The sequence below is a fragment of the Pseudopipra pipra genome, chromosome 27 (genome assembly GCF_036250125.1).
Source record: "Pseudopipra pipra isolate bDixPip1 chromosome 27, bDixPip1.hap1, whole genome shotgun sequence".
Classification (NCBI taxonomy): domain Eukaryota; kingdom Metazoa; phylum Chordata; class Aves; order Passeriformes; family Pipridae; genus Pseudopipra; species Pseudopipra pipra.
This window is the reverse complement of record NC_087575.1, coordinates 818,976-837,130: the sequence shown is the minus strand read 5'-3', so window position 1 is coordinate 837,130 and position 18,155 is coordinate 818,976.

The window sequence follows — 18,155 nt, the reverse complement described above, 5'->3', positions numbered from 1 at the left end:
GAGCTCTACTCTGGAGACCACTTCCCCAACTCTCACCACAACTACACCCACCTCTACGCCACCCACCAGCTCCTCTACTGGTGCCTCTACAGCCACCTCAACCCTTGAGGCCACCTCCACAATGGGGGAACCTTCCACCTCAGTGTCCCAGGGCACCTCTCCTGAGACTGTGGCTTCAACCTCTTCCACTCGCGCTCCAACGTCTACCCTTGAGACAAGGCCCAGGCTCGTCTCCACCACAGCACAAAGCTCCAGCCCAGCTCCTGGAACGACCACTGCAGTCCCTCCCAGCTCAGCTGGAACATCCACTCGTGCTCAAGTCACAAGTGCTGCTACAGAGACAAGAGAGGCGACCAGCACGGTCCGGGCACAAACATCCTCCTCTGCTCCTGGGACAAGCCAGGAGAGCACCTCCGCTCTGCCTCTGAGCTCTACTTTGGAGACCACTTCCCCAACTCTCACCACAACTACACCCACCTCTACGCCACCCACCAGCTCCTCTACTGGTGCCTCTACAGCCACCTCAACCCTTGAGGCCACCTCCACAATGGGGGAACCTTCCACCTCAGTGTCCCAGGGCACCTCTCCTGAGACTGTGGCTTCAACCTCTTCCACTCGCGCTCCAACGTCTACCCTTGAGACAAGGCCCAGGCTCGTCTCCACCACAGCACAAAGCTCCAGCCCAGCTCCTGGAACGACCACTGCAGTCCCTCCCAGCTCAGCTGGAACATCCACTCGTGCTCAAGTCACAAGCGCTGCTACAGAGACAAGAGAGGCGACCAGCACGGTCCGGGCACAAACATCCTCCTCTGCTCCTGGGACAAGCCAGGAGAGCACCTCCGCTCTTCCTCTGAGCTCTACTCTGGAGACCACTTCCCCAACTCTCACCACAACTACACCCACCTCTACGCCACCCACCAGCTCCTCTACTGGTGCCTCTACAGCCACCTCAACCCTTGAGGCCACCTCCACAATGGGGGAACCTTCCACCTCAGTGTCCCAGGGCACCTCTCCTGAGACTGTGGCTTCAACCTCTTCCACTCGTGCTCCAACGTCTACCCTTGAGACAAGGCCCAGACTCGCCTCCACCACAGCACAAAGCTCCAGCCCAGCTCCTGGAACGACCACTGCAGTCCCTCCCAGCTCAGCTGGAACATCCACTCGTGCTCAAGTCACAAGCGCTGCTACAGAGACAAGAGAGGCGACCAGCACGGTCCGGGCACAAACATCCTCCTCTGCTCCTGGGACAAGCGCAACTGCTGAGAGCACCTCTGCTCTTCCTCTGAGCTCTACTCTGGAGACCACTTCCCCAACTCTCACCACAACTACACCCACCTCTACGCCACCCACCAGCTCCTCTACTGGTGCCTCTACAGCCACCTCAACCCTTGAGGCCACCTCCACAATGGGGGAACCTTCCACCTCAGTGTCCCAGGGCACCTCTCCTGAGACTGCTGCTTCAACCTTTTCCCCTCAGGAAGAAACATCCCCTCTTCAGACCACCTCCACAGTCTTCTCCACTGCCGTACGAAGCTCTAGCACCGCTCTTGAAATGGCCACTTCTCACCGCATTGTCTCCACAGCAGCTCCGTTTTCTACGCCGACATCTCTCGTTTCTGTTCCCGCTCTCAGCAGTACAGTGTATTTTCGAACGACTGTGATACCTGATGTTAATACTGCTCTCAAAACATGTAAGTAATGCAGCAATCAGTGTTAATATTAATAAATTTCCCTCAGTGCGTCTTGGCCCTTATTTCGATTTAAAAGATATTATTTTTATTTTAATTTCTTGTACTGAGGAGATCAGTTTTTTACATTTATGATTACAGTGTTTTGCAGAATGAGACTCTCATTTTTTTCAATTCTGAGAATGGTTTAACTTTTGGTGTTTTACACATACCTCCATTTTTTTGGATACTTCCCTAAGAACCTAAATTAAAAGCGTGGAAAAGTGGAGATGTTGTGTCCTCCTTTTAAAATTTAAAGGCAATAAAGAAAGGCACTCGGGAAATATTCTAATAATAAAGGATAAACTAATATATTACTCTGAACTTTATATATTTACAAATTCATGAAATCACTGTTAAAGTGCATGCAATCATATCATATATATCATATCTTATCATATCATATCGTATTTTAAATTGTGAAAAACAAGTAAAGATTCATTATTCCGACTAGGGAGAAACCAAACACATGTTAGAATACAGAACTAGGACACAGTGAGGCATGGATGACCATTGCGGGTTGGCATGAGCCCTCTGATCCTGTCCAGCCATAGCCATGTTTCCCGGCACTTGCCCCTTGCCACTCCCCATCTGTGCTTCTTTCAGCTCCCCCCCACCCAGCACCGACAGCTGCCGCCCTCGAGCCTTTCACCGTCAACTTCACCATCACCAACCTCCCCTACAATTCCGACCTGGAGAATCCAGACTCAGCAAGGTTCAAGTCTGCACAACGAGTCATGAACACCTTGGTGAGTGGACCATCACTGGGAGATTGCCTTGCCCCCTCTGCCCTCATAACCTTGCGGGAGGCAGGGGCCTGGGCATGGTTTAACTGTGCAACCCTCCCCTTGGCAGCTCGACCGCCTGCTGAAGGAAACCAGCATTGGCCCCGATTTCCAGGGCTGTGAAACAAGAGCCTTCAGGTATGAGTTGCACCTCAGTGTCCCTTTGAAAGTCCTTGCTCAGATGAAAGGGTCCATTCTTGTTGTATTCAGTTGGTGCTTAGTCTATGGAGGCAGGACCTCTCTATTGATGCTGTCCTGTCTCTGAGGTTCCCGTGTCTTCCTCTGCTCTTCGCTCTACTTGCTGATACTGTAGGCCTAAGATGACTCTAAAGTCATGCCTGAAAGGGCCACAGAAGTCCCAAGACCCAGTCCTGATGTGAGAAGGCACAGAGAAGGGCGCTCATTAATGTCACGATGTTTTGCAGGCCGGGCAGCCAAAGGGACGAGACCCGGGTGGACGCCGTGTGCACGTACAGGAAGGAGCCCTCGGCTCCACCTTTGGACAGGGTGGGCCTGTACCACCAAGCGAGCAACAAGACCAGAGGCATCACCCAGCTGGGCCCCTACAGCCTGCACAAGGACAGCCTCTACGTCAACGGTGACCCGCGCTCCTCTCTCTGCCCCCTCTGCTCTCCCCCACCAGCCACCCCCAGTGCTGCCCCTTGCCCAGCTCCAGCTCCTGACCCTCTGTCTCTCTCTTTTCCCAGGCTACAACGAGCAGCCAGTCCTGCCCAGTGAGTACCTTGCTGGAGCTCAGAGGGCAGCAAGTGCCTCGTGGGCTCCTCTTTCAGTCAGAGGGTGTTGGGGGCTGGGACTTGAGGTCCCAGAGAGACGCAGGGAGCCTGAAAGCCTTTCCAGTGGGCTGGCAGGAGAATTCGGCACTTGTCCCGCCAGGGCCCTGTCACCCTCACTCTGCTCCCTCCTCACTCCCTATCTCTGCATTTTGCAGCTCCCCCCCACCCAGCACCAACAGTTGCCGCCCTCGAGCCTTTCACCGTCAACTTCACCATCACCAACCTCCCCTACAATTCCGACCTGGCCAAGCCTGACTCAGCAAGGTTCAAGTCTACACAACGAGTCATGAACACCTTGGTAAGTGAACCAGAAGGGGGATATATCCTTGCCCCTGCTGGTCTCATTAACTTGGTGGCAGTGCAGGGATCTGGCCTGGATTTAACTGTGCAACCCTCCCCTTGGCAGCTCGACCGCCTGCTGAAGGGAAGCACCATTGGCCCCGATTTCCAGGGATGTCAATCAACAGCATTCAGGTATGGGCTGTATTTGAATGTCCCTTTGCAGTTCCCTTGCTCAGGGGCAGTGGCCTGCCATGGTCGTGTTCTGTAGATGCCTCTCCTACAGAGGCAGGACCTTCTCCTTGACGCTCTCCTGCTGCAAAGCCTCCCCTCGCTGCCTGCCCTCCCTTCTCGGGGTGGTGAAGGCCTAATTCCAAGATGACTCTAAAGTCCTGCTGGCCCTGTGCTTCTTGAACACGCCCAGGGGATTAGGGGAGTTGGAGAGCAGTGGCAGGGCACAACACACACACTCTTTGGAAGGGAGAGTTTTCCTTCTCTCAGAGGATGGCCACAGAAGCCCCAGAACCCATCCTTTGAGACAGAAGGCACAGAGGAGGCTGCTCAGTGACATCCCTGTGCTTTGCAGGCCGGGCAGCCAAAGGGACGAGACCCGGGTGGACGCCGTGTGCACGTACAGGAAGGAGCCCTCGGCTCCACCTTTCGACAGGGTGGGCCTGTACCACCAAGTGAGCAACAAGACCAGAGGCATCACCCAGCTGGGCCCCTACAGCCTGCACAAGGACAGCCTCTACGTCAACGGTGACCCGCGCTCCTCTCTCCGCCCCCTCTGCTCTCCCCCACCAGCCACCCCCAGTGCTGCCCCTTGCCCAGCTCCAGCTCCTGACCCTCTGTCACTCTCTTTTCCCAGGCTACAACGAGCAGCCAGTCCTGCCCAGTGAGTACCTTGCAGGAGTGGGCTGGGCAAAGAGGGCAGAAAGTCGTGTGTGAGGGTCTTCTTTTGAGTAAAGGAGTCTGGGGGCTGGGGCTTGGGATCCTGGGGAGAGGTAGGGAGCCTGAAAGCCTTTCCAATGGATAATTGGGCTGGCAGGAGACCTCTGTGCTTGTCCAGCCAAAGCATTGACCCCCTGGCTCTTGGCCTGTTTTCAAACCCCCATCTGTGCTTCTTCAGCTCCCCCCCACCCAGCACCGACAGCTGCCGCCCTCGAGCCTTTCACCGTCAACTTCACCATCACCAACCTCCCCTACAATTCTGACCTGGAGAATCCAGACTCGGCAAGGTTCAAGTCTGCACAACGAGTCATGAACACCTTGGTGAGTGGACCATCACTGGGAGATTGCCTTGCCCCCTCTGCCCTCATAACCTTGCGGGAGGCAGGGGCCTGGGCATGGTTTAACTGTGCAACCCTCCCCTTGGCAGCTCGACCGCCTGCTGAAGGAAACCAGCATTGGCCCCGATTTCCAGGGCTGTGAAACAAGAGCCTTCAGGTATGAGTTGCACCTCAGTGTCCCTTTGAAAGTCCTTGCTCAGATGAAAGGGTCCATTCTTGTTGTATTCAGTTGGTGCTTAGTCTATGGAGGCAGGACCTCTCTATTGATGCTGTCCTGTCTCTGAGGTTCCCGTGTCTTCCTCTGCTCTTCGCTCTACTTGCTGATACTGTAGGCCTAAGATGACTCTAAAGTCATGCCTGAAAGGGCCACAGAAGTCCCAAGACCCAGTCCTGATGTGAGAAGGCACAGAGAAGGGCGCTCATTAATGTCACGATGTTTTGCAGGCCGGGCAGCCAAAGGGACGAGACCCGGGTGGACGCCGTGTGCACGTACAGGAAGGAGCCCTCGGCTCCACCTTTGGACAGGGTGGGCCTGTACCACCAAGCGAGCAACAAGACCAGAGGCATCACCCAGCTGGGCCCCTACAGCCTGCACAAGGACAGCCTCTACGTCAACGGTGACCCGCGCTCCTCTCTCTGCCCCCTCTGCTCTCCCCCACCAGCCACCCCCAGTGCTGCCCCTTGCCCAGCTCCAGCTCCTGACCCTCTGTCTCTCTCTTTTCCCAGGCTACAACGAGCAGCCAGTCCTGCCCAGTGAGTACCTTGCTGGAGCTCAGAGGGCAGCAAGTGCCTCGTGGGCTCCTCTTTCAGTCAGAGGGTGTTGGGGGCTGGGACTTGAGGTCCCAGAGAGACGCAGGGAGCCTGAAAGCCTTTCCAGTGGGCTGGCAGGAGAATTCGGCACTTGTCCCGCCAGGGCCCTGTCACCCTCACTCTGCTCCCTCCTCACTCCCTATCTCTGCATTTTGCAGCTCCCCCCCACCCAGCACCAACAGCTGCCGCCCTCGAGCCTTTCACCGTCAACTTCACCATCACCAACCTCCCCTACAATTCCGACCTGGCCAAGCCTGACTCAGCAAGGTTCAAGTCTACACAACGAGTCATGAACACCTTGGTAAGTGAACCAGAAGGGGGATATATCCTTGCCCCTGCTGGTCTCATTAACTTGGTGGCAGTGCAGGGATCTGGCCTGGATTTAACTGTGCAACCCTCCCCTTGGCAGCTCGACCGCCTGCTGAAGGGAAGCACCATTGGCCCCGATTTCCAGGGATGTCAATCAACAGCATTCAGGTATGGGCTGTATTTGAATGTCCCTTTGCAGTTCCCTTGCTCAGGGGCAGTGGCCTGCCATGGTCGTGTTCTGTAGATGCCTCTCCTACAGAGGCAGGACCTTCTCCTTGACGCTCTCCTGCTGCAAAGCCTCCCCTCGCTGCCTGCCCTCCCTTCTCGGGGTGGTGAAGGCCTAATTCCAAGATGACTCTAAAGTCCTGCTGGCCCTGTGCTTCTTGAACACGCCCAGGGGATTAGGGGAGTTGGAGAGCAGTGGCAGGGCACAACACACACACTCTTTGGAAGGGAGAGTTTTCCTTCTCTCAGAGGATGGCCACAGAAGCCCCAGAACCCATCCTTTGAGACAGAAGGCACAGAGGAGGCTGCTCAGTGACATCCCTGTGCTTTGCAGGCCGGGCAGCCAAAGGGACGAGACCCGGGTGGACGCCGTGTGCACGTACAGGAAGGAGCCCTCGGCTCCACCTTTCGACAGGGTGGGCCTGTACCACCAAGTGAGCAACAAGACCAGAGGCATCACCCAGCTGGGCCCCTACAGCCTGCACAAGGACAGCCTCTACGTCAACGGTGACCCGCGCTCCTCTCTCCGCCCCCTCTGCTCTCCCCCACCAGCCACCCCCAGTGCTGCCCCTTGCCCAGCTCCAGCTCCTGACCCTCTGTCACTCTCTTTTCCCAGGCTACAACGAGCAGCCAGTCCTGCCCAGTGAGTACCTTGCAGGAGTGGGCTGGGCAAAGAGGGCAGAAAGTCGTGTGTGAGGGTCTTCTTTTGAGTAAAGGAGTCTGGGGGCTGGGGCTTGGGATCCTGGGGAGAGGTAGGGAGCCTGAAAGCCTTTCCAATGGATAATTGGGCTGGCAGGAGACCTCTGTGCTTGTCCAGCCAAAGCATTGACCCCCTGGCTCTTGGCCTGTTTTCAAACCCCCATCTGTGCTTCTTCAGCTCCCCCCCACCCAGCACCGACAGCTGCCGCCCTCGAGCCTTTCACCGTCAACTTCACCATCACCAACCTCCCCTACAATTCCGACCTGGAGAATCCAGACTCGGCAAGGTTCAAGTCTGCACAACGAGTCATGAACACCTTGGTGAGTGGACCATCACTGGGAGATTGCCTTGCCCCCTCTGCCCTCATAACCTTGCGGGAGGCAGGGGCCTGGGCATGGTTTAACTGTGCAACCCTCCCCTTGGCAGCTCGACCGCCTGCTGAAGGAAACCAGCATTGGCCCCGATTTCCAGGGCTGTGAAACAAGAGCCTTCAGGTATGAGTTGCACCTCAGTGTCCCTTTGAAAGTCCTTGCTCAGATGAAAGGGTCCATTCTTGTTGTATTCAGTTGGTGCTTAGTCTATGGAGGCAGGACCTCTCTATTGATGCTGTCCTGTCTCTGAGGTTCCCGTGTCTTCCTCTGCTCTTCGCTCTACTTGCTGATACTGTAGGCCTAAGATGACTCTAAAGTCATGCCTGAAAGGGCCACAGAAGTCCCAAGACCCAGTCCTGATGTGAGAAGGCACAGAGAAGGGCGCTCATTAATGTCACGATGTTTTGCAGGCCGGGCAGCCAAAGGGACGAGACCCGGGTGGACGCCGTGTGCACGTACAGGAAGGAGCCCTCGGCTCCACCTTTGGACAGGGTGGGCCTGTACCACCAAGCGAGCAACAAGACCAGAGGCATCACCCAGCTGGGCCCCTACAGCCTGCACAAGGACAGCCTCTACGTCAACGGTGACCCGCGCTCCTCTCTCTGCCCCCTCTGCTCTCCCCCACCAGCCACCCCCAGTGCTGCCCCTTGCCCAGCTCCAGCTCCTGACCCTCTGTCTCTCTCTTTTCCCAGGCTACAACGAGCAGCCAGTCCTGCCCAGTGAGTACCTTGCTGGAGCTCAGAGGGCAGCAAGTGCCTCGTGGGCTCCTCTTTCAGTCAGAGGGTGTTGGGGGCTGGGACTTGAGGTCCCAGAGAGACGCAGGGAGCCTGAAAGCCTTTCCAGTGGGCTGGCAGGAGAATTCGGCACTTGTCCCGCCAGGGCCCTGTCACCCTCACTCTGCTCCCTCCTCACTCCCTATCTCTGCATTTTGCAGCTCCCCCCCACCCAGCACCAACAGCTGCCGCCCTCGAGCCTTTCACCGTCAACTTCACCATCACCAACCTCCCCTACAATTCCGACCTGGCCAAGCCTGACTCAGCAAGGTTCAAGTCTACACAACGAGTCATGAACACCTTGGTAAGTGAACCAGAAGGGGGATATATCCTTGCCCCTGCTGGTCTCATTAACTTGGTGGCAGTGCAGGGATCTGGCCTGGATTTAACTGTGCAACCCTCCCCTTGGCAGCTCGACCGCCTGCTGAAGGGAAGCACCATTGGCCCCGATTTCCAGGGATGTCAATCAACAGCATTCAGGTATGGGCTGTATTTGAATGTCCCTTTGCAGTTCCCTTGCTCAGGGGCAGTGGCCTGCCATGGTCGTGTTCTGTAGATGCCTCTCCTACAGAGGCAGGACCTTCTCCTTGACGCTCTCCTGCTGCAAAGCCTCCCCTCGCTGCCTGCCCTCCCTTCTCGGGGTGGTGAAGGCCTAATTCCAAGATGACTCTAAAGTCCTGCTGGCCCTGTGCTTCTTGAACACGCCCAGGGGATTAGGGGAGTTGGAGAGCAGTGGCAGGGCACAACACACACACTCTTTGGAAGGGAGAGTTTTCCTTCTCTCAGAGGATGGCCACAGAAGCCCCAGAACCCATCCTTTGAGACAGAAGGCACAGAGGAGGCTGCTCAGTGACATCCCTGTGCTTTGCAGGCCGGGCAGCCAAAGGGACGAGACCCGGGTGGACGCCGTGTGCACGTACAGGAAGGAGCCCTCGGCTCCACCTTTCGACAGGGTGGGCCTGTACCACCAAGTGAGCAACAAGACCAGAGGCATCACCCAGCTGGGCCCCTACAGCCTGCACAAGGACAGCCTCTACGTCAACGGTGACCCGCGCTCCTCTCTCCGCCCCCTCTGCTCTCCCCCACCAGCCACCCCCAGTGCTGCCCCTTGCCCAGCTCCAGCTCCTGACCCTCTGTCACTCTCTTTTCCCAGGCTACAACGAGCAGCCAGTCCTGCCCAGTGAGTACCTTGCAGGAGTGGGCTGGGCAAAGAGGGCAGAAAGTCGTGTGTGAGGGTCTTCTTTTGAGTAAAGGAGTCTGGGGGCTGGGACTTGGGATCCTGGGGAGAGGTAGAGAGCCTGAAAGCCTTTCCAATGGATAATTGGGCTGGCAGGAGACCTCTGTGCTTGTCCAGCCAAAGCATTGACCCCCTGGCTCTTGGCCTGTTTTCAAACCCCCATCTGTGCTTCTTCAGCTCCCCCCCACCCAGCACCGACAGCTGCCGCCCTCGAGCCTTTCACCGTCAACTTCACCATCACCAACCTCCCCTACAATTCCGACCTGGAGAATCCAGACTCGGCAAGGTTCAAGTCTGCACAACGAGTCATGAACACCTTGGTGAGTGGACCATCACTGGGAGATTGCCTTGCCCCCTCTGCCCTCATAACCTTGCGGGAGGCAGGGGCCTGGGCATGGTTTAACTGTGCAACCCTCCCCTTGGCAGCTCGACCGCCTGCTGAAGGAAACCAGCATTGGCCCCGATTTCCAGGGCTGTGAAACAAGAGCCTTCAGGTATGAGTTGCACCTCAGTGTCCCTTTGAAAGTCCTTGCTCAGATGAAAGGGTCCATTCTTGTTGTATTCAGTTGGTGCTTAGTCTATGGAGGCAGGACCTCTCTATTGATGCTGTCCTGTCTCTGAGGTTCCCGTGTCTTCCTCTGCTCTTCACTCTACTTGCTGATACTGTAGGCCTAAGATGACTCTAAAGTCATGCCTGAAAGGGCCACAGAAGTCCCAAGACCCAGTCCTGATGTGAGAAGGCACAGAGAAGGGCGCTCATTAATGTCACGATGTTTTGCAGGCCGGGCAGCCAAAGGGACGAGACCCGGGTGGACGCCGTGTGCACGTACAGGAAGGAGCCCTCGGCTCCACCTTTGGACAGGGTGGGCCTGTACCACCAAGCGAGCAACAAGACCAGAGGCATCACCCAGCTGGGCCCCTACAGCCTGCACAAGGACAGCCTCTACGTCAACGGTGACCCGCGCTCCTCTCTCTGCCCCCTCTGCTCTCCCCCACCAGCCACCCCCAGTGCTGCCCCTTGCCCAGCTCCAGCTCCTGACCCTCTGTCTCTCTCTTTTCCCAGGCTACAACGAGCAGCCAGTCCTGCCCAGTGAGTACCTTGCTGGAGCTCAGAGGGCAGCAAGTGCCTCGTGGGCTCCTCTTTCAGTCAGAGGGTGTTGGGGGCTGGGACTTGAGGTCCCAGAGAGACGCAGGGAGCCTGAAAGCCTTTCCAGTGGGCTGGCAGGAGAATTCGGCACTTGTCCCGCCAGGGCCCTGTCACCCTCACTCTGCTCCCTCCTCACTCCCTATCTCTGCATTTTGCAGCTCCCCCCCACCCAGCACCAACAGTTGCCGCCCTCGAGCCTTTCACCGTCAACTTCACCATCACCAACCTCCCCTACAATTCCGACCTGGCCAAGCCTGACTCAGCAAGGTTCAAGTCTACACAACGAGTCATGAACACCTTGGTAAGTGAACCAGAAGGGGGATATATCCTTGCCCCTGCTGGTCTCATTAACTTGGTGGCAGTGCAGGGATCTGGCCTGGATTTAACTGTGCAACCCTCCCCTTGGCAGCTCGACCGCCTGCTGAAGGGAAGCACCATTGGCCCCGATTTCCAGGGATGTCAATCAACAGCATTCAGGTATGGGCTGTATTTGAATGTCCCTTTGCAGTTCCCTTGCTCAGGGGCAGTGGCCTGCCATGGTCGTGTTCTGTAGATGCCTCTCCTACAGAGGCAGGACCTTCTCCTTGACGCTCTCCTGCTGCAAAGCCTCCCCTCGCTGCCTGCCCTCCCTTCTCGGGGTGGTGAAGGCCTAATTCCAAGATGACTCTAAAGTCCTGCTGGCCCTGTGCTTCTTGAACACGCCCAGGGGATTAGGGGAGTTGGAGAGCAGTGGCAGGGCACAACACACACACTCTTTGGAAGGGAGAGTTTTCCTTCTCTCAGAGGATGGCCACAGAAGCCCCAGAACCCATCCTTTGAGACAGAAGGCACAGAGGAGGCTGCTCAGTGACATCCCTGTGCTTTGCAGGCCGGGCAGCCAAAGGGACGAGACCCGGGTGGACGCCGTGTGCACGTACAGGAAGGAGCCCTCGGCTCCACCTTTGGACAGGGTGGGCCTGTACCACCAAGTGAGCAACAAGACCAGAGGCATCACCCAGCTGGGCCCCTACAGCCTGCACAAGGACAGCCTCTACGTCAACGGTGACCCGCGCTCCTCTCTCCGCCCCCTCTGCTCTCCCCCACCAGCCACCCCCAGTGCTGCCCCTTGCCCAGCTCCAGCTCCTGACCCTCTGTCACTCTCTTTTTCCAGGCTACAACGAGCAGCCAGTCCTGCCCAGTGAGTACCTTGCAGGAGTGGGCTGGGCAAAGAGGGCAGAAAGTCGTGTGTGAGGGTCTTCTTTTGAGTAAAGGAGTCTGGGGGCTGGGGCTTGGGATCCTGGGGAGAGGTAGAGAGCCTGAAAGCCTTTCCAATGGATAATTGGGCTGGCAGGAGACCTCTGTGCTTGTCCAGCCAAAGCATTGACCCCCTGGCTCTTGGCCTGTTTTCAAACCCCCATCTGTGCTTCTTCAGCTCCCCCCCACCCAGCACCGACAGCTGCCGCCCTCGAGCCTTTCACCGTCAACTTCACCATCACCAACCTCCCCTACAATTCCGACCTGGAGAATCCAGACTCGGCAAGGTTCAAGTCTGCACAACGAGTCATGAACACCTTGGTGAGTGGACCATCACTGGGAGATTGCCTTGCCCCCTCTGCCCTCATAACCTTGCGGGAGGCAGGGGCCTGGGCATGGTTTAACTGTGCAACCCTCCCCTTGGCAGCTCGACCGCCTGCTGAAGGAAACCAGCATTGGCCCCGATTTCCAGGGCTGTGAAACAAGAGCCTTCAGGTATGAGTTGCACCTCAGTGTCCCTTTGAAAGTCCTTGCTCAGATGAAAGGGTCCATTCTTGTTGTATTCAGTTGGTGCTTAGTCTATGGAGGCAGGACCTCTCTATTGATGCTGTCCTGTCTCTGAGGTTCCCGTGTCTTCCTCTGCTCTTCACTCTACTTGCTGATACTGTAGGCCTAAGATGACTCTAAAGTCATGCCTGAAAGGGCCACAGAAGTCCCAAGACCCAGTCCTGATGTGAGAAGGCACAGAGAAGGGCGCTCATTAATGTCACGATGTTTTGCAGGCCGGGCAGCCAAAGGGACGAGACCCGGGTGGACGCCGTGTGCACGTACAGGAAGGAGCCCTCGGCTCCACCTTTGGACAGGGTGGGCCTGTACCACCAAGCGAGCAACAAGACCAGAGGCATCACCCAGCTGGGCCCCTACAGCCTGCACAAGGACAGCCTCTACGTCAACGGTGACCCGCGCTCCTCTCTCTGCCCCCTCTGCTCTCCCCCACCAGCCACCCCCAGTGCTGCCCCTTGCCCAGCTCCAGCTCCTGACCCTCTGTCTCTCTCTTTTCCCAGGCTACAACGAGCAGCCAGTCCTGCCCAGTGAGTACCTTGCTGGAGCTCAGAGGGCAGCAAGTGCCTCGTGGGCTCCTCTTTCAGTCAGAGGGTGTTGGGGGCTGGGACTTGAGGTCCCAGAGAGACGCAGGGAGCCTGAAAGCCTTTCCAGTGGGCTGGCAGGAGAATTCGGCACTTGTCCCGCCAGGGCCCTGTCACCCTCACTCTGCTCCCTCCTCACTCCCTATCTCTGCATTTTGCAGCTCCCCCCCACCCAGCACCAACAGTTGCCGCCCTCGAGCCTTTCACCGTCAACTTCACCATCACCAACCTCCCCTACAATTCCGACCTGGCCAAGCCTGACTCAGCAAGGTTCAAGTCTACACAACGAGTCATGAACACCTTGGTAAGTGAACCAGAAGGGGGATATATCCTTGCCCCTGCTGGTCTCATTAACTTGGTGGCAGTGCAGGGATCTGGCCTGGATTTAACTGTGCAACCCTCCCCTTGGCAGCTCGACCGCCTGCTGAAGGGAAGCACCATTGGCCCCGATTTCCAGGGATGTCAATCAACAGCATTCAGGTATGGGCTGTATTTGAATGTCCCTTTGCAGTTCCCTTGCTCAGGGGCAGTGGCCTGCCATGGTCGTGTTCTGTAGATGCCTCTCCTACAGAGGCAGGACCTTCTCCTTGACGCTCTCCTGCTGCAAAGCCTCCCCTCGCTGCCTGCCCTCCCTTCTCGGGGTGGTGAAGGCCTAATTCCAAGATGACTCTAAAGTCCTGCTGGCCCTGTGCTTCTTGAACACGCCCAGGGGATTAGGGGAGTTGGAGAGCAGTGGCAGGGCACAACACACACACTCTTTGGAAGGGAGAGTTTTCCTTCTCTCAGAGGATGGCCACAGAAGCCCCAGAACCCATCCTTTGAGACAGAAGGCACAGAGGAGGCTGCTCAGTGACATCCCTGTGCTTTGCAGGCCGGGCAGCCAAAGGGACGAGACCCGGGTGGACGCCGTGTGCACGTACAGGAAGGAGCCCTCGGCTCCACCTTTGGACAGGGTGGGCCTGTACCACCAAGTGAGCAACAAGACCAGAGGCATCACCCAGCTGGGCCCCTACAGCCTGCACAAGGACAGCCTCTACGTCAACGGTGACCCGCGCTCCTCTCTCCGCCCCCTCTGCTCTCCCCCACCAGCCACCCCCAGTGCTGCCCCTTGCCCAGCTCCAGCTCCTGACCCTCTGTCACTCTCTTTTTCCAGGCTACAACGAGCAGCCAGTCCTGCCCAGTGAGTACCTTGCAGGAGTGGGCTGGGCAAAGAGGGCAGAAAGTCGTGTGTGAGGGTCTTCTTTTGAGTAAAGGAGTCTGGGGGCTGGGGCTTGGGATCCTGGGGAGAGGTAGAGAGCCTGAAAGCCTTTCCAATGGATAATTGGGCTGGCAGGAGACCTCTGTGCTTGTCCAGCCAAAGCATTGACCCCCTGGCTCTTGGCCTGTTTTCAAACCCCCATCTGTGCTTCTTCAGCTCCCCCCCACCCAGCACCGACAGCTGCCGCCCTCGAGCCTTTCACCGTCAACTTCACCATCACCAACCTCCCCTACAATTCCGACCTGGAGAATCCAGACTCGGCAAGGTTCAAGTCTGCACAACGAGTCATGAACACCTTGGTGAGTGGACCATCACTGGGAGATTGCCTTGCCCCCTCTGCCCTCATAACCTTGCGGGAGGCAGGGGCCTGGGCATGGTTTAACTGTGCAACCCTCCCCTTGGCAGCTCGACCGCCTGCTGAAGGAAACCAGCATTGGCCCCGATTTCCAGGGCTGTGAAACAAGAGCCTTCAGGTATGAGTTGCACCTCAGTGTCCCTTTGAAAGTCCTTGCTCAGATGAAAGGGTCCATTCTTGTTGTATTCAGTTGGTGCTTAGTCTATGGAGGCAGGACCTCTCTATTGATGCTGTCCTGTCTCTGAGGTTCCCGTGTCTTCCTCTGCTCTTCACTCTACTTGCTGATACTGTAGGCCTAAGATGACTCTAAAGTCATGCCTGAAAGGGCCACAGAAGTCCCAAGACCCAGTCCTGATGTGAGAAGGCACAGAGAAGGGCGCTCATTAATGTCACGATGTTTTGCAGGCCGGGCAGCCAAAGGGACGAGACCCGGGTGGACGCCGTGTGCACGTACAGGAAGGAGCCCTCGGCTCCACCTTTGGACAGGGTGGGCCTGTACCACCAAGCGAGCAACAAGACCAGAGGCATCACCCAGCTGGGCCCCTACAGCCTGCACAAGGACAGCCTCTACGTCAACGGTGACCCGCGCTCCTCTCTCTGCCCCCTCTGCTCTCCCCCACCAGCCACCCCCAGTGCTGCCCCTTGCCCAGCTCCAGCTCCTGACCCTCTGTCTCTCTCTTTTCCCAGGCTACAACGAGCAGCCAGTCCTGCCCAGTGAGTACCTTGCTGGAGCTCAGAGGGCAGCAAGTGCCTCGTGGGCTCCTCTTTCAGTCAGAGGGTGTTGGGGGCTGGGACTTGAGGTCCCAGAGAGACGCAGGGAGCCTGAAAGCCTTTCCAGTGGGCTGGCAGGAGAATTCGGCACTTGTCCCGCCAGGGCCCTGTCACCCTCACTCTGCTCCCTCCTCACTCCCTATCTCTGCATTTTGCAGCTCCCCCCCACCCAGCACCAACAGTTGCCGCCCTCGAGCCTTTCACCGTCAACTTCACCATCACCAACCTCCCCTACAATTCCGACCTGGCCAAGCCTGACTCAGCAAGGTTCAAGTCTACACAACGAGTCATGAACACCTTGGTAAGTGAACCAGAAGGGGGATATATCCTTGCCCCTGCTGGTCTCATTAACTTGGTGGCAGTGCAGGGATCTGGCCTGGATTTAACTGTGCAACCCTCCCCTTGGCAGCTCGACCGCCTGCTGAAGGGAAGCACCATTGGCCCCGATTTCCAGGGATGTCAATCAACAGCATTCAGGTATGGGCTGTATTTGAATGTCCCTTTGCAGTTCCCTTGCTCAGGGGCAGTGGCCTGCCATGGTCGTGTTCTGTAGATGCCTCTCCTACAGAGGCAGGACCTTCTCCTTGACGCTCTCCTGCTGCAAAGCCTCCCCTCGCTGCCTGCCCTCCCTTCTCGGGGTGGTGAAGGCCTAATTCCAAGATGACTCTAAAGTCCTGCTGGCCCTGTGCTTCTTGAACACGCCCAGGGGATTAGGGGAGTTGGAGAGCAGTGGCAGGGCACAACACACACACTCTTTGGAAGGGAGAGTTTTCCTTCTCTCAGAGGATGGCCACAGAAGCCCCAGAACCCATCCTTTGAGACAGAAGGCACAGAGGAGGCTGCTCAGTGACATCCCTGTGCTTTGCAGGCCGGGCAGCCAAAGGGACGAGACCCGGGTGGACGCCGTGTGCACGTACAGGAAGGAGCCCTCGGCTCCACCTTTGGACAGGGTGGGCCTGTACCACCAAGTGAGCAACAAGACCAGAGGCATCACCCAGCTGGGCCCCTACAGCCTGCACAAGGACAGCCTCTACGTCAACGGTGACCCGCGCTCCTCTCTCCGCCCCCTCTGCTCTCCCCCACCAGCCACCCCCAGTGCTGCCCCTTGCCCAGCTCCAGCTCCTGACCCTCTGTCACTCTCTTTTCCCAGGCTACAACGAGCAGCCAGTCCTGCCCAGTGAGTACCTTGCAGGAGTGGGCTGGGCAAAGAGGGCAGAAAGTCGTGTGTGAGGGTCTTCTTTTGAGTAAAGGAGTCTGGGGGCTGGGGCTTGGGATCCTGGGGAGAGGTAGAGAGCCTGAAAGCCTTTCCAATGGATAATTGGGCTGGCAGGAGACCTCTGTGCTTGTCCAGCCAAAGCATTGACCCCCTGGCTCTTGGCCTGTTTTCAAACCCCCATCTGTGCTTCTTCAGCTCCCCCCCACCCAGCACCGACAGCTGCCGCCCTCGAGCCTTTCACCGTCAACTTCACCATCACCAACCTCCCCTACAATTCTGACCTGGAGAATCCAGACTCGGCAAGGTTCAAGTCTGCACAACGAGTCATGAACACCTTGGTGAGTGGACCATCACTGGGAGATTGCCTTGCCCCCTCTGCCCTCATAACCTTGCGGGAGGCAGGGGCCTGGGCATGGTTTAACTGTGCAACCCTCCCCTTGGCAGCTCGACCGCCTGCTGAAGGAAACCAGCATTGGCCCCGATTTCCAGGGCTGTGAAACAAGAGCCTTCAGGTATGAGTTGCACCTCAGTGTCCCTTTGAAAGTCCTTGCTCAGATGAAAGGGTCCATTCTTGTTGTATTCAGTTGGTGCTTAGTCTATGGAGGCAGGACCTCTCTATTGATGCTGTCCTGTCTCTGAGGTTCCCGTGTCTTCCTCTGCTCTTCACTCTACTTGCTGATACTGTAGGCCTAAGATGACTCTAAAGTCATGCCTGAAAGGGCCACAGAAGTCCCAAGACCCAGTCCTGATGTGAGAAGGCACAGAGAAGGGCGCTCATTAATGTCACGATGTTTTGCAGGCCGGGCAGCCAAAGGGACGAGACCCGGGTGGACGCCGTGTGCACGTACAGGAAGGAGCCCTCGGCTCCACCTTTGGACAGGGTGGGCCTGTACCACCAAGCGAGCAACAAGACCAGAGGCATCACCCAGCTGGGCCCCTACAGCCTGCACAAGGACAGCCTCTACGTCAACGGTGACCCGCGCTCCTCTCTCTGCCCCCTCTGCTCTCCCCCACCAGCCACCCCCAGTGCTGCCCCTTGCCCAGCTCCAGCTCCTGACCCTCTGTCTCTCTCTTTTCCCAGGCTACAACGAGCAGCCAGTCCTGTCCAGTGAGTACCTTGCTGGAGCTCAGAGGGCAGCAAGTGCCTCGTGGGCTCCTCTTTCAGTCAGAGGGTGTTGGGGGCTGGGACTTGAGGTCCCAGAGAGACGCAGGGAGCCTGAAAGCCTTTCCAGTGGGCTGGCAGGAGAATTCGGCACTTGTCCCGCCAGGGCCCTGTCACCCTCACTCTGCTCCCTCCTCACTCCCTATCTCTGCATTTTGCAGCTCCCCCCCACCCAGCACCAACAGCTGCCGCCCTCGAGCCTTTCACCGTCAACTTCACCATCACCAACCTCCCCTACAATTCCGACCTGGCCAAGCCTGACTCAGCAAGGTTCAAGTCTACACAACGAGTCATGAACACCTTGGTAAGTGAACCAGAAGGGGGATATATCCTTGCCCCTGCTGGTCTCATTAACTTGGTGGCAGTGCAGGGATCTGGCCTGGATTTAACTGTGCAACCCTCCCCTTGGCAGCTCGACCGCCTGCTGAAGGGAAGCACCATTGGCCCCGATTTCCAGGGATGTCAATCAACAGCATTCAGGTATGGGCTGTATTTGAATGTCCCTTTGCAGTTCCCTTGCTCAGGGGCAGTGGCCTGCCATGGTCGTGTTCTGTAGATGCCTCTCCTAC